General features: G+C 40.0%; 1 protein-coding gene across 2 annotated transcripts in view; it reads left to right on the top strand.

Annotated features, from left to right (window-relative positions):
- The window catches only part of LOC146856621 (endogenous retrovirus group PABLB member 1 Env polyprotein-like), a 79,325-nt gene that overhangs the window by 36,355 nt on the left and 25,679 nt on the right, over positions 1-17,291 (top strand). Inside the window, exon 2 of one of the 2 annotated variants that reach the window (XM_085650755.1) lies at positions 2,398-2,489. The gene's annotated coding sequence lies outside the window, so the exon portion shown is untranslated. Of the gene's footprint in view, positions 1-2,397; positions 2,501-17,291 lie in introns of both variants that reach the window. The other variant, XM_085650756.1, reaches the window with a different exon arrangement.

Genomic DNA, 17,291 nt, shown 5'->3' with positions numbered 1-17,291 from the left:
TGGCCTTTTCCTGTCTAAGCAATTTAGTCCCTGTAGCCTGACTCTGCTCACATGACTGGGTACAGCGTTGTGTATTCCTCCTAGACAGCCACACACAATAGGGAGCTTTGGTGTGCCTGAATGGTCCATGACTAGCAGGATGGGAGGGAGGAGCTTGGCACAGCCTAACTTACACTTGAATAGGCTGTGCCCTGCCTTCACACAAAGGGCAGTATACCCCCTGTCTGCAGCCAGGACAGGGAATGCAGGATGCCTGGGGACTTCAAAGGGAAACCTCTAGAAGCTAATCCTCCACTTCAAATGCACAACTGTGACTCCAAGGGCTAGTTGGCTGGCCTCCTGACTTAAGCCTCAGGGACAGGAGGCTCCAAAAACCATACTCCTGCACCTGGACTCTTCCATCAGTGAGTCTACCCTGCCAAGTGGTGCTACCCCAGTCCTGGACCCTTGGAAGTGGGGCTAAGGTGCTTTACCAGGCTCTGTAGATCCAACAAAATGGACGCATCTCCTCTGCGGGGCAGCACAACTCCAAGCACAACCAATGCATCGCCACTGCTGCATTGGCTGAAACCACCATAAGGACTCTTATCGGAACCATCACCATGGCGTGACACATCCTCAAATCAGGCCCTGCTATCATCGTTGATGACAGCCTTGATGATGACATCAGACTCAGTTTAGCAGCCTTGCAGCTCCTCGGAATCGACACATTGTCCCGACTGCGCAATGCATCCTTGATCTCCATACTTCACAACGCAAGCTCTCATCAACGGGATCTTCAATGATGACACAGCAGGACCACACACCGCTGCTTCCTCATCTCAAAACTGTCACATCCCTTCGGCTGTGGAATGCATCTTCGACACTGAACCCTGCAACACTCTGCAAACCAGTATTTACTCTGTTAAGTGGGCCTGACTGGGTCCCTGTGTTGGCCTGCAGTCCATTGTGGCTGGCCTGAAATGATGTCTTAGTCCTTGTCCTTGTCCAACACAACCAGATATCTACTGTTTGCACTTTCCACCTTTTGGCGCTATTTCACTAAAATCTTTAAAATGTAATATTTCCTGTTCTACTGATTGGATTTTTGTCATTTTGGTTGTGTTTTATTTATAATAAACTAATATATTTTTCTAAAACTTTTGCGGGTTCCTATTGTGGTGTGTTTTCACTACATTATTGTTTGTAGTGTTGCACAAATACTTTACACATTGCCCCTGGATTAAGCATGACTGCTCTATGCCAAGCTACCTGAGGGTTGAGCATAGGTTAAGTTGGGATTTGCTTGTGACTTCACCTTGAAAATAATTGTGGTTGCTGCTTGAGAAGAGCTTCACCCCCTCAACCAGTAACGCTATTTCTTACACACCCACTTGGTAAATCTCTGCTCTTTCTGCAGTTTCCAGCTGAATAACTAGAATGGTCTTTGATATTCAGATATTCCAGAAAAATCATCAATTTCCTTGCAGCATGTTGCAGAGTGGGTGCCTTAGTGTTTTTTATAGTCAGAGCAGTGTATGAGAGTTTGTTTCTGTCTCTCCTTCATCAAAGTTAGAAAATTCGATCCCCTCTGGGTTCATGGTTTGATTTTTGTCAGTCAATCTCTATTTGTAGTCTGTCGTCACTGTATTTTGTGAGCATGTGTCTGGTTTTGAGTTTTCCAATGACACAGGTAGAGGGAAGGAGTGACTTTACAAGCATCGTGCTGGTCTCCCTATAACAGTTATCATACACACAAAAAAGGGGGCAGCACACTCAACATTCAACAAACACTCAGGCCAGTAAGGCGATTGATAGGTGTCATAAGTCACCTACCTGGACCCCAGATGATTCCAATGGGGTGGCGATGCTAGTTGCTGATTCCACCCGAGACTCGCCCTCGGCTTACAGGAGGAGACACTGCTCTGTGGCAAATCAAAGGGGGAAGAGGTTTGTGATGGAGAGAGCATGTAGAGTCAAAAAAGTTCTGGCTCGTCTACTCAACAGCAACACTGTATCAGGCATTCACACTAGTCTGATGAATGGTACCAGCAAATGTGGTACCTATAAACAAACAAATAATAAGGCTTTAGTCTAATATTAACTCTATCTCTTAGGGTATAACCTCACAAAAGAATTTTAAATCTCAACCAACCTTTAGTTTTGCTGTTGTATTGCTTTCATTTAGATTGTTCATAGAGGCTCCTTTATCAACATTTTTGAAACAGTAGTAAATATAATTTCTGCATTAAACTTACAAGTAGATTTGAGTAAGATTATCTTCTTCCGAGTCCTCTCTGGCAGAGCCCTGTTAAAAGTATGTACAAGTTGCACGATGTTGAGACTGAGCTCAGTGTGTAGTAAAATCAAGTCTGATAATGTGTCTCTCCTTTTCTTCTTGTTCTTTTTTCCAACCAGGTGTGAGACTAATGCAGGAGGTTCTTTGGGGTTAGGTCAAAGCAGGAGAATCAAATGAGCTGGCAAGACAGAGTCCTGAAAGCCGGAAAAAGGTAATGGCAGGGTAAGAGGCTAAGAGAAGGGAAGCAGCGTGGGCGGTCTTTAAATAAGATTGCTTTAAAACATTCATAAAGGTTACATTCTAATTGTTTGCAACAAGGAACAGGTGCGGATAATTAACTTGATGAGACTGCCTTCTAGAGGGTGCTTTAGAATTTTCACAAAGGTCACTTTGTAATAGCTTATAGCAAGGAACACCTACAGATGATTAATTTGAAGAGGCTGTCTTCAATAAGGTGTTTTTGGAATGTTCACAAAGATCATGTTCTAATTGCTTATAGCAAGGAACAGGAGCAGATGATTAATTTGATGACCCTGTCTCCTAGAAGGTGTTTTTGGAATGTTCACAAAGATCATGTTCTAATTGCTTATAGCAAGGAACAGGTGCAGATGATTAATTTGATGAGGCTGTCTCCTAGAAGTTGTTTTAGAATGTAATCTATGCCAATTGCTTGATGATTATTGTGGTGGATTTTTGGGATGTTTACATGGCGCCTGAAACCTGACCTGGCATATGCATGGTAAAATATTTGTAAAAGCTATTAAGCCTTTTCTAACACCACCAGCTACAGCTAGCTATTACCAACAGCATATTGTATATGGTCAAAAGTCAGGGTACAAGACGTTTGTTCATTCATAAGTGTTGGGAGGAATGATAATAGTCAAGCCAGTATATTGTAATAGTCAAAAAGGTGAGCTGTAGACGGAATCCTAACAATAAGGATGTCAAAATGAGGAGAATCTCAAACTAGCCGTGTGTCTGCCTACCCTCTGAAATAAGAGAAACGTTTTTTGAATTTCCATGCACGGTGAGAATGTGTTTGCAGAATTTTATGTGCTGAACAGTGGTGTATCTCAACCTATTGCCGCCCTGGGCACTCCCAGAGTTTTCCGCCCGGTCCAGGTAGGAGCAGTCGGAGTGGCAGTGTCAGGATCCTAAGGAGGATCCCCACAACCATTGCCAGTAAATCCGGGGGCAAAAATAATAGAAAATGGAAACATGGTACTGAAGGCAATAAACGAAAGTTGAGCTGGCAGCCCTGGAAACTCAAGATGTCTGCCAACTCTTCTCCTCCTGAAGCGGTTTAGTTCTTTCATTAATTACAATGGAATGTGAGACGCATAGGCAAATGAACATTTACTTCACCTGAAGAAATTGCTAAGGGAGTAACCTTTCCAACATGCTAGATAGTTAAGGTAGAGGCGTCGTATAGTTTCATCAGTTACAGTTCATGTAGATCTGTTCTTCGACAAAGGAAAAGCCTTTCTTGAGTCTGCGCGACTCATTTGGTTAGTGTCTTGATAGAGAGTCTGCCGCTAATAGCCTCCCTACAGTAACACGTACATAGTGTTTCACCTTGTGGTTAACTGCGCATTCACAAACGAGTGATGCTAGAGAATTAAATTGGTACTTTCTTTCGCCTGAGAATTTAGTACCCGCCCTTAGTCTCCGTGGAGTTATGAGCATAGAGTGTTTGCCTCCGACTGTTACCGCGCATTTGCAAACAAGAGTCACTAAGAAACTAAAAATGTATTAATCTCTTGGACAAGGGGTTAGAGTCTGAATAGCGATACAATAGTAATGTCACAGAATTTGGCCACAGTAGAAGAGTGATTTTTTGGCAAGCTTCTCAACCAACTTGCTTAGAAGATTTCCAGAGAAGTAAGACAACAACATCTTCATACCTGAATGAAGACTCGAGTCAGCTTCTCTCCAACGATCTCCAGACACGCAAGTAGAAGCTGTAAAAGAGGAGTTAAAAGATTAATATTGTTGAAACAAAACTGCTAATATAATTCTTAATTAAGAAACATACAACACAAGAAATGGAACTTACATAAGACGCAGAAGAGGAGCAATAGCCTAGATAGCTTTGGGTATAGTAACATTGATTAAGAATACAGATAGCATGTTAGAATATAGATTAGGGTAGAATTATACATGCTCTGTTTCTCTTTTAATGTTCTTCCATTAATCAGAAGGGTGCAGAGAGAGAACAAGTGGTTGAGAATTGAAGTAACCTATCTGAGAAGAACCACGACTGCCAGGCTTTCTCTTCTTATCTCCCATCCCCCTTTTCCCCCTGGGAACTCGACTAACTCAAGTACAAACTTAGTGGTTTGATTCCTGGAAGGGCATTGGGAACAAGCATCTTTCGGCTCCCGTGCAAACTGTCCAAGTAAGATCTTGACAGGCATTCAACAGACGACTTGCTCTTGTGGAGGGGTGGTAGTCGACAGATGACTTGCTCACCTCTACCCCCCCAAAAGAGTGCCGTCCAGGGCAGACCGCCCCCGCCCACATCTCCTTAGCTACGCCACTGGTGCCAAGTATCTGTTGAGACAGGAGGTAATTATATTCATCTATACATGTTTTTGCACTTTACTCATATGAAGTTTGATGGACAGTTGACACTGATGAAATGTAAAAATTAAAACAGGGTGGGCTGAGGTTGAATCCTCACTTCACCTCCTCCTCACCATTTCTGATTGAAGGTATATGTTTGAATAAGGTTTACCTTCACCGTACTGCTGTTTGAGGCGCACATAGGTATTACACCATATGCCCTCCCTGTTGAAGCTTGAAGTAACTTGTTTTAAGTCCATGGTGCTCGATCAAGTAAACTGATTTTTGGAGGCCAATCAATCAGGCAAATGGCCACCTTCCCACTACCCCCCTGTTTCTCTTCTTTCGATTCTTGTCGGTAAGTGTCTTTAATAGTAGGATATGATCTGTGTTTTACTGTGTGAGTTGGGAAATGTTATTACACTTAAGTAAAATTGTAGTGTCAGTTAGGAACCTTTGGATTATACACTAATAATAATGGTGCATACATATTTACTTATATTACTGTTCATACACACTCATTTACATATATTTATGACAATGGAGTCCCAGTTTGTGCAACTAGGAGTCTCTAGAAAATGGCAAGATTGAACAATGATGTTCAAATGTTGTACCAATCTTTTACAAGTGTTATTTTTATACTGAGCTCTATGTTCACATCTTATACTAGGTTGTTTGTGGATTCTGCTGGGTTGTAATGATTTCCTCCTGGAGATCCGGTTTTGCTAGAATGTTTTCCTGGCCATCTGTGAGGTTTTAAGCAAGGATTTCTTTATTGAACATGATAGAAATGACCTGTCTTTCACTGCCCAATATGGAATGCTAGATGTTAGTACTGACCCATAGTTCCCACAATCAATGTACGTCAATGTCTGCATCTGTTTCAGCTGATTTGCTTGCCAAATGTTCTGCATTTTTCTTTCTTACAGTTGATGTATATTTTTAAGTCTCGGTGTTATTGTACAGAGAAGTTTCTGAGTGTGCACTTGATTTTTTGCAGTCTGTGAGTAAGTGTAGATCATTAATAGATTTCTCAAGGAAAGTGAAATAAATGAATTGCCATTATTTCCATCCCCTTCCCTTCTCCATTCACAGATATATACTTTTTTTTTTAGTTGTCAAAAAAACATGTGATACTCAGAGCAATCAACCAAGCTGCTGCTATAATTCTTTTTTATTTCCACCAAGAAAAAATTGTTATGAAGGAAAAACTATGCATTTTTTCAAATATTTAGGAATAGAAAATGCGTAGCACGCAGAATTTGGAATTACCCACACTATCAAATGATTCTGCAGGTGTTTGGAAAAATGTATTGTTTTGTACACACTGACTTACAGTTGGAAGCCAAATATGTAATGCAATTCAGCAGATAATAACAATAGTCCTACTTTTCTAAGGAAATTAGGTTTTTCTGGCCATTGTTTTTATATTTCCACTGCGTTTTGGGTAAGAAAATCCACTGGGATACACACGATTCACACAATCCTGGCGGATTCCCCAGGGACTGTATTTTGCAGAAGTACATAGGTTAGTAGTGTTGCCTGGCTAGAGGCCAGCACAGAACCCGAATATTGAAGCCAGCCCTATAGCAAGTGAAAGGAAGATGGGATTTGTTTGGTCATAATTGTACTTATTAGCAGGTAGAAAAGAGATGAAACACATTATATTTCTACCCCGGGGTGTTGTTGACCGATGCCAGGACAGACCCGATGCATGGGCATTGGGACCCACGCACCTGCCACCTAGTCTTGCGACCCCTTCGAGAGGCAGAATGGAGGGGTTTCTGCCCTTTACGCATCTCTGACAGTCCATAAGTCCTTGTCTGTCAGTCAAATGCCTCAGTTGCTCATCAACAAAATGTCATTCTCATTTTCAGTATTACTGCTAGACTTTCTTTTTGTCTTCTTCCATTGACCACTTTACTTTCTTAATCTCTTCATTTTTTCATGTGGAGCTGATGGTCCACTTCTTGCTCACCCATATCCTCCATTTGGTTGTCAACTGTCTTTCTGTGTCTTTCTTTTTTCCTCTGCTGCTACTTATTTCTCCACAAACTCCCAGCAGTGGAGGTATCTGGAGTGGATCCAGGAGCTCTCTGCCACATGCCACCTCACTCTAGTTGTGGACCTCACCTTGATATATAGATCATGGTGATCCAGGTCCAACTCCAAGGACTTCATGGTGTTTGGGGCACTGTCTCCGTGTACACTCTCTGATTAATGTACAGCTGCAGGAACACCAGACATGGAGGCTCAGGATTTTAAAAAAATTGCATCACGTTTGCATTACTTTTATGACGCGGACTCAACGCAAATTATAGGTTGATATTTGCAAATCAATGCATATCCTGATTAGCACTGGTTTGTTACCAAATGTAATACAATGCAGTGCAATACACTGCTATGCTTTACTTTGCGAGGATCTTCCATGGGTGGGCCATTGGCATTCCTGTGAAACCACCATTGGGTTTTGACACAATTCACTATCTACAAAGAGTGGTAAACAGGAATTAGTGCCAAAATCCAGTGGCTCCCTGAGGCAACAAGATGTTTCCCACTTTGCATGTATACTGCATTCCGCACAAAGAAGAAATTTCCTTAAATTATAAACCTAGATATACAAAACAAAAATCACACAGTGCATCAAGTGTAATTGCTGCAACGTGTTTCGTGAAAGGGAGAGATCATAGCAGTTCCATATTTACTAAGATGTGGTGCTATTCTGCTCTGTCCCTGTGCTGCTGCACTTTTGGCTGCCATGCACCAACACAGACACTCGTACCATAGTGGAAGGATGTTTCTGTTGTGCCCAATATAGTTTTGTGTAGGAAAAGGTCCCTTCTTAAACAAAAAGTATACTTGAAGGCATTTTCCTCTCTATGTATATGCTGTAGAATACAGCAGACAAGGAAAGAGGAAAAAACATGGAAACATTTAAATATTTTTTCTCTTATATTCCTGCCTCAAGGAGGCTCAGGATTTTGGTGCAAATCCCAACCTATAATTTTTTGCAGAAAGGGATTTCCATCAGGACCCATAAGCGGTTGCATACGAGCGCCCGTACAGGCACCACCCTTATGCCCCTTGATGGAAAGTAACATAATGCAGTGCATTGCCCTGCATAGCACTACTTTCGGTTATAATCAAATGCAATCCATGATTTGCAGTGGATTGCAAATACCAACCCAATACTTTTGTCGCATCTGCTTTAGAAAAGTAATACTAAACCCAAGGCAAAATCTATTTAAACCTGGGCCTTTGTTTTTGTGTATGACGGGATGCCTTCCGGCACAAAACCTATACTGACAACAACACAGACACCCATGTACTATGGGGCTTGGGTACCTTTGTTGACGCATGGCTTTCAGAAGTGTGCCAGAGCAGGGAGAAGACAAACTAAACCACTTCTTAAAAGATATGACGCAGTTCTGCTATCTCCAATTCGCACAATGCAGGGCAGGGAGAGGACAAATTGCACCACTTCTTATAAGCTATCCAATTCGCACAAGGCAATAGTGCAGCATCTTTACTTGCTACCTGTGTTGCATATCTTTTTTGTAAATCTGGATATGGGCCAGAATCTACGTGTAGGTACAAGACTTGTCAGCAAAGCCAATGGGCTTCCACTTCCTTCTCAGCCAAGCAGGTATAATACAGATATGTGCTTGGTCCAGCACAAGCACAGGACTCCAAGAGGTCGGAAGCACGTTCACTATTTATGTTGTTTTATAGATTTTAAATTGAGAAGCATAGAGGATGGAACATGATGCACTCAATTGCAGCCTGCCAGAATGACACTACAGACATGTCAAAGGGTGAATTTAACATAAAAGGGGATACTTTATTGTTGAAAAATGTTTACATTGTCTGAAACAAAAAAAAGAAAGAAACATGTTTCCATTGTGATACTTCTTACTGCAAATATATGCAATGTAACACTCTTGCTTATGTGAAACATAATTTATATTTGAATTTTTACCAGATTTTGAAATGGATAGATGGGGGTGATGAACTGCATTTGAAAGCCTGTTTTTCATATATAGCAAACCACAATGACATCCTCTGCAGATACTGAAAATGAGCTACTTTGCGGTTCAGTTGTGCAGCAGTGGACTCCCATTTTGATTTGTGGTGAGTTCTTTACGAAAGTAATCAAAGGTAGGCAATGTAATCTGTATTTGGCCCAATTAATCAAAACCGTTGTCACCAATCCACCCGAACTCCTCTTTCAGTAAAATCTTACAAGGAAAACCAGATTAACAAATAGGTTAAAATCAATTAATCCTGTAACCCCGATCCCACTTTCTAGTATTAAGTACTGCAAGTCTATTGTGACAATACAAGCGGAATTCTAAAAAGACCAAACACACAGTCAGTCGATACAATTAGCCAGACAGTGTGCCCGCCCCTTGAGTATAAAATAAAAAAATAGAAGCCGTTTTTTAAAATCAAGGCATAATATAAATTAAATACATTTTACACTAGGGCATGATATCACACTTCCTCTGTATACTATTTCTATAGATAGATAAAACCATACAGTTAGAGAGCAAGAATCTCGTCTGGTTGTTGGTATAAGATACCAGCAATCTAAAAATGTAATGACAGAAATTTATGAATCCAATTTTAAAAGATAGTCCTATAATTTTCTATACTGTAGGCGCCAGGGGCACTAATGGCCCTCTGTGGGCACAATGGCATTGGTGCACAAAACATTGTTGGAAGGGAATAATAAAAGGACTTCGAGTGCTGATTACAAGCTAGGAGAAAGTGCATCATAATTAATTTCCCAAATATAATGTGCAGATTGAAACTAGACAAAGTCATGATTGAGGAAAACCAAATTTCCATTTCGACCAGGCAGCGATGCCTACGTCAGTTGGCAAGAGAAGGTGAGAGCAGAGCATAGTCAGACCTATCCACATTTCTTACATGGGTGGGATTAAATGAGCCCTAACACTTATGAAAGTGCTTGGTAGCTGTGCAAGTCGAGACCCCAATCTTAATCTCATCAAACCACCCTTATAATGACTTTGAGGCATGGTGCTAGGATGCAGAGCAGCTCTACTGCAAAGGTAGTCTGGTCCACTCTAGACACCTTATCCGTTAAGAATTCTGAGAAAAGTTTGGAACACTACAGGCCACCTTCAAAACTTTAAAAAAACATGAGGCCTGCTGTGTGGACTCTCATTTTAAGCAGCCTTCGACAGACTCATTGCAAGTCCAGATGTTGAGGATTCTAAACATCAGACGCAGCCAGAATTTTCCATAGGAAGAAAGGTTTCCGGATTTGTAGACTACATGATTTAACAACTCCTTCGGCGAGTCACAAAGGTGGCATGCACAGTCTGTTGCCCGTTAGATTCTGCCACAGCAATATTTTCTTAATGGATCAAACAAATCCAAGTCACATCTACTGGTGTTTCTGATGTTATGATAGTGGTTGGGATAAATGCACGGGGAATTTCAATGGGATCGTATTGTATAACTGCCAAGCTGCCATGTGATTTTTTAGCAAGACCTTCAACATCCAATTTAGCAGAGATAACCTTCACCTGCTTAGATAAAGTTTTTGCAAGTAGCTTTAGAAGCAAACCACCTCCATCTAGGCTATGAAATGCCTGATTAAGGCAGTTGTTCCAGGACGGACCTTCTTGAATGAATGAATGATGTCAGAATATCGAGTTTCAAATGTCGACCTGCACTAATATCAACTTTGAAATATCGAGGAACAGAAATATCGACAGCAAGAATATCGTGGTCAAGAATATAGAGTTTAAGGTAAGAAATATTGTTTTTAAAATATCGAAGTCATTAATATTGTTTGCAAAAATATAGTTGTAAAAAGTATCTTTTTTTGTTAGTGTTATGTGTTTTAGTATGTATTTTACATGTATGTGCTCTGTTTTTTTCTATAAGTATTGCTTTTGTATATATGTGTTCACTTTTTAGTAGTTATTAATTTTATTTTAATAAACTTTTGCGTTTTAGTTCCGTACCGAGTTGTGGGTTTAAAGGGACATAGGGCGGGAAGTAATTTAATTATAATAAATTGAATAATAAATTGTATTTATTAGTATTTATTTAATTTTGATTTTATAGCATTCATTGTGGGAATTAATTTATAATTAATTCATGAATAATTGCGGTTAATTTGTATTCATTATTATTTGGTAATTTTGTTAATTGTGTCATTTTTTTAGGAGCGGGTTGTGGGTTTTTATGGGAATAGGGTGGGAAGTAATTTAATTATAATTAATTTATTGATATATTTTATTAATTAATATTTAATTATTTTATATTTTATATTAATCGTCGGAATTAATTTGTTAATTATGTAATAATGGGCTGTTAATTATTAATAATTAATTAGTAATTATGTTAATTGTGTTATTCTTTTAGGAGTGTGTTGTGGGTTGATAGGGAAGTAGGGTGGGAAGTAATTTTATTTTAATACATTTATTCATATATATAATATACTATATAATAATTGTATTTTAAAGTGTTATTTGTGTGAATTAATTTTTTAATAATTATTTATATTTTGCTTGTTAATTGTTATTAATTAATAATTTGTTAATTAATTATGTTTGTTAATTATGCCATGTTTTACGAAATGTGGTGGGAGGCAATTTCTTTATAACTAATTATTTGTTAATTAATGCTAATTAATTAATATTTAAATATGTCAATTGTGTAATAATTGTGATGTGTGAGTTGTGGGGTTTATAGTGGTAAATGGTATGAAGAAATACAAAAAGAAAAATGATTTGTTGCTAATTGTTATTAATTTATTATTGAAAAATTAGTTATAGAAATTGTGTAAATATTTTTAGGTGTGTTTTGGTGTTTTTTGGGGTAGTGTGAAAAGTAATTTCGTTTACATTAATTAATCATGACTTTTTCAATAATAACCATTTATTAATTAATAAATATTTTTGGTAATTGTTTAGTTTTTATTTTGTTTGTGGATTTAGGTTCAATGGCTGTAATGTTTGGTTTGTACATTAATTTTAACATTTTTAAATGTGTTTTAAAATTAATATTTTTTTAATTTATAATTAATTGTGTAAATTATGGAGATAAACTTCTTTGTTTAATTTAGATGTGTGTTGTAAATTGTGTGGTGTTATAGGGTAGGAAAATAAAATATCACATTTATGTACATTTTATTTTTTGGATTAAGATTATTAACTGTTACAAAATATTTATTTGTTTGCAAATTGTTTGTTAAATTTACAAAATGAATATGTTTATGTTAATTTTAGACGGACGATACGCTGTTAGTATCGAAAACACCGGCAGGATTGCAGAAGCTATTGGATCGCTTCTCTTTGTTTTGCAAGCTGAGGGGCCTTGCCCTTAATACTTCTAAAACTAAACTTCTTTATTTTAACCCGAGTAGATCATCCAGCTCCACCTTGACTCTCAATGGGAAGCCATTAGAGCGCGTCAAAGAGTTTGACTACCTGGGGATTAGAATCTCTGACAAATTTAAATGGTAGCCCCACATTGACAAAATGGCGTTAAACCATAGGCGGGTAGTAGGAGCTCTAGGAAGGGAACTTCGTGCCTCTACTACCAAGCCCGTTGCTCCAGCTCTGGAAATATACGCTGCTAAAGCTGTAGGCTGTGCCCTCTATGGCGCAGAACTATGGGGCTTTGGTTGTGTAGATGTACTTGTTACCGCAGAAAATAAGTTCTTTAGGGAGCTTGTATCGCTGCCGAGGGGCACCCCAACCAAGCCACTCTTGAGTGATTTGGGCCGGCGATCTATTAAAGACCTAGTCACTCTGCGTCCTCTTTTATATTGGGTGCGGTTATGGCGCACCCCAGAGCTCTCTAGATACGCTGATGGCCTAAGAGAGGTCATGAATCTCCAAGGAGATCATAAAATTGGATGGCTAGTTAACATAAAGAAGCTTCTTTTGGCAATAGGCCTTATAACTGCTTGGGAGTCTGGGGCACTGTTATCTAAGGCAGAAACTAAGAGATCCTTTTGGGCATGGGTTGATCACCAGGAGCAGAGGGATCCAAACCAAGGCAGGTTGACTGAGGCATTTCGGCAGCATAAGCCCACGCCCCGCCTGGAGCCCTATCTAGACTTTATTACGAAGCCCAGGGATAGATCCCTCTTCATCCAGTTTAGGATGGGCACCCTCCCACTTCACGATCGCACAAGTAAGTGGAGCCCCCCGTACCAGACTCCCGTGGATTGTCCAAATTGCTCAGGTGTTTTTGAAAAATATTCCTCACTTTTTCTTTGTATGCCCAGCCTACTCGAAACCCAGAACGAAATGGCTAAAACCTGTGTGCCTGCAGCTTGGAACTAGGGACTATTCTGTTGCACTTAGAATCCTTAAGGCTGATGTTAGTACAACCATAGTGTGCGGGGTGGCTAAATTTCTTCGTTGGGCATGGCTGATTAGGCAGAAGGCTATTTGATGAATTTTATTAAATGTCTCTTAATATTCACAAAGCTGTTAAAGTTTAATACATTTTTAAAATATTTATTGTAACAAAAAGGTTCTTATACGAATTCCTTTTTAATGTACTTTCATGAATTGTGCTTCTATGTGCAAATGAGCTTTTATGATATTATATATCGAAATAAAGCTTTGTTTTTTTTTTAAGTTCAATGAAGTTTTATTAAGGAATGAAAAAGGAATAATCAATACACAGTATCAGCTATAAAAGGGAGGGAGGAAGGAGGAAGGGAAGAAAAAGGGGGGGGGGAGGGTTTACATATGCAAAATGTAAGAGATAAGAAAGCTACAATGAAACAGTAATCATGGGCATTAGAGAAGAATCATAAAAGGCATAACCGTTATAAATTAAACAACAAATCTTAGAAGAAAAAAAACAAAACAATATGCTAGAAAAACGTGAATGTGAAAAGGGTATCACGGAGGTTTAGAAACTTCTTGTTGAACAGGCCTTGGACTAAAAGAACGAGCAGCACAGTGATTTAAATACAGCGTAACGGGAAGCCATAGGTCTGCACGTTTAGCTGCTAAGTGAACAGGAAAAACAAAGGCATTATCAAGTCTATGGTTGTGGCAGACATTATACCACCACGCTTTGAGGGAAACATTGGATGCATTTTTCCAGTTAACAGTAATTTGTTGAAAAGCTACAGCCAATAATAAATCAACAATGCGGACATGCATATCTACATTTTCCCAGCAAGGAGATAAGCTACCTAAGAAGAGATGAGAGAGAGAAAAAGGAATACAAGTATGGAAAATAACATTAACTTGAGCCCACACCTGTAACCAAAAGTCGTGGACATGTTTACAAAGAAACAGCATGTGGAGTAAGGTAGCATTAGGGGTACCACACGACCAGCATACATCTGGGGTACTTGAAAAACGCTTATTCAGTGTAGAGGGCGTAAGAAGCAATCTGTTATAAAAAATAAGGATTGTGTCAGGGAGGCCGCTCTGGAAGTTTTACGGAGTTTTGCCCAAATCTTATCCCATATAGATATCGGCCAACTTATTCCGAGATCTGATTCCCATTGATGTTCAACCTTGGATTTAGGTCTAGGCAACTCATGCGTGTGTAGGTATTTATAGATAAGAGATGCCTTGGGGGTGCTGCGTAGGAGAGAGTGGAGTTGAGAGGTAGGGATGGGTGAAGCAAGGGGAGGCGAAGAGTTCGAGATCCGCTCATAAGTCTCAAGAACAGCAGCTTTGAGTAAAAGATACTTGGGGAGAAAGGATAAGGGTAGGCCAAAAGAAGAACAGAGATCAGAGAAAGAAAGAAAGGTGGGACCAGAAAAAAGTTGCGCGATCCAAATCAAACCTCGGGTTCTCCAAGATTTCCAGTAAAAGGGCTTACGACTAATTAAGAAATACTTATTGTGCCAGATGGTGGAGGAGAGGAAATCATCAATGGTCAGAGGGGGATTAGGGGCAGCAGACAATAAGAGCTTGAGAGTGTACTTGTGGATAGGAGTGGGAAGCGAAGAGGGTTTACGAGAGAAAGCAAGATATTCTGCAAAAGAAAATGGAGATAAGAGATTGCATTCAACCTTAACCCACAAAGGACAGGGAGAGGTGGGATCTTGCAGCCAGAGGGAAGCTTGACGTAACAAAAAGGCCTTCTGATATGCAGGAAAGTCAGGAAAGTTGACACCCCCCTCAGAAGCAGGGCGAATTAATCTGGCAAGAGACATTCTGGATTTTTTTGAGTTCCATAAAAATGAGGATAATATTGAGTTAAACTTTTTAAAGAATCGCGATGGGATTGATACTGGAATGTTGGACAATGTATAAAGAATAATGGGGGAAATCATCATTTTAATAGTCTCCAAGCGACCCCACCAGGACAGGTACAGAGGATGCCACCTTGCAGTGAGGTCCGCAATCTTTTGTGCGCATTTGGACATGCATAAAGAGACAGTATCTGGAATGGAAGAAGTGATATATAACCCCAGATATTTAATATGGGAGGGACACCAAGTAAACTGGGAGACACTAAATTCTTGTTTGAAAGTGAGTTTAGTCAAGGGTAGGATCTCACATTTATCATGATTAAGCTTATATCCGGAAATGGAGGAATAATTTCGGACTTCGTCCAGAAAAGCGGGGATGGATTCTGCAGGATTGGAAAGAAAAAGTAAAATATCATCCGCATAAGCAGCGAGCTTAATTTGAGAGTCTGCAATCTGGAATCCATGGATAGCGGGATTCTGACGTAATTTGGACAGAAAAGGTTCTAAAGCAAGGTTGAAAAGAAAGGGGGAAAGGGGGCAACCCTGACGGACGCCCCTGCCTAAATCAAAATAAGAAGAGATTTGACCATTTGCAAATACTGCCGCTCTGGGGTGTGAGTACAGAAGGGAGACTAAAGAAATAAATCTAGGTCCAAAGCCAAACCAAGTGAGGGTGTGAAAGAGGTAGCGCCATTCGACTCGATCAAACGCCTTTTCGGCGTCAAGGGCTACTGCTGCAAGGGAATGCTGACAGCGGGAAGATTTTGACAATATATTAAATAGGAGTCTGGTGTTGTCCGTAATATGTCGGCCTTTGACAAATCCGGACTGCTCTTCACCCAGAAGATCAGGGAGAAGGTGGTCCAGTCGAATCGCCAATGCTTTAGCGAAAAGCTTGTAGTCAATGTTGACTAAGGATATAGGCCTATAATTTTTGCAATACTTAGCGTCCTTCCCAGGTTTGGCTATCAAACAAATATGAGCATCTGAAAACGTCCCTGAGGAAGCGCCTTGGACAATAAAAGTGTGAAGAAGGGAATGCAATCGTGGAATCAACAACTTAGAAAAATGAAGGTAAAATTCAACGGTAAACCCGTCTGGGCCAGGAGCCTTGTTGAGTTTGAGAAGTTGCAAAGCAATGAGCAATTCTTTTTGTGTAACGTCAGATTCTAAAGAAGAGAGGTCAAGGGGGAAATTGGCTGGTGTTTGGATGGTAGAAAAAAAGCGGGCAAGGGAACTAGGAGAGGGTTGAGTCCCAGGTGTGTACAAAGTCTCATAGAAACGTGAAAACTCAGCAAGAATGTCAGCATCTACATGTTTCACATTTTCATCAGAGTCAAAAATAGATTCAATATTTAACTTATTATGCTTAATCTTCAAAAGGTTAGCTAAGAGCTTCCCTGCTTTGTTCCTACCCCCATAAAATTTAGCAGTCGACTTCAGCAGGTACAGGGAGGCATCTTCTGTAGATTTCTCATTCAATTTCATTTTTGCTGCAACAAGGGCCGTCAAGCTATCAGCAGAGTGGGATGTGAAATAGGCATGTTCCAATCTCTTAATATCTGAAAGGAGACTTTTGGTGGACCTTCGAGCAGTTTTGCGTTTGTTTGCAACGTAACTAATGATAAAGTCACGCGCCGCTGCTTTAAAGGCATCCCAAATAGTATGCTCCGGGATGGCGGCGTTATCGTTAATCGAGAAAAAATCAACAAAAAAGGAGGTGAAGGTAGCTGTAAACTTGGAATCGGCAAGGAGGGAATTATTAAAACGCCATCTTCTGGGACCAACAATCTTAGGGAATACATCGACACATGTGAGAACAGGAGCATGATCTGAAAGCAGTATCGGGCCAATCTCGGAGTGTAAAAGTGATTGGGCGAGATTATGGGAAACAAAAATGTAGTCTAATCGTGATTGGGAACTGTGACAGGGAGAATAAAAAGTGTATTCCCGTAATTTTGGGTTACATAGGCGCCAAGAATCTACTAACTTATGTTGCGAAATAGCATGACTAAACAGCTTGTGGGGTTTGTTGGGAGTATAGGGGGTCTTAGATGTCCTATCAATAAAGGGATCTAGCGGTTGGTTACAGTCTCCCGCCAGAATAAAATTGTGATCCATAAATTTAGTTAGAAGTGGAGAGAAACTGGCCCAAAAAGAGGGTTCACCCGTGGTTGGGCCATAAACATTAAGGAGAGAGATTGGAACACCCCTAAGTGATAGCTTGGC

The sequence above is a fragment of the Triturus cristatus genome, chromosome 4_1, assembly GCF_964204655.1.
Source record: "Triturus cristatus chromosome 4_1, aTriCri1.1, whole genome shotgun sequence".
Taxonomy (NCBI): domain Eukaryota; kingdom Metazoa; phylum Chordata; class Amphibia; order Caudata; family Salamandridae; genus Triturus; species Triturus cristatus.
The sequence above is the reverse complement of the archived record's forward strand: the minus strand, read 5'-3'. Positions and strand labels throughout refer to the sequence as shown.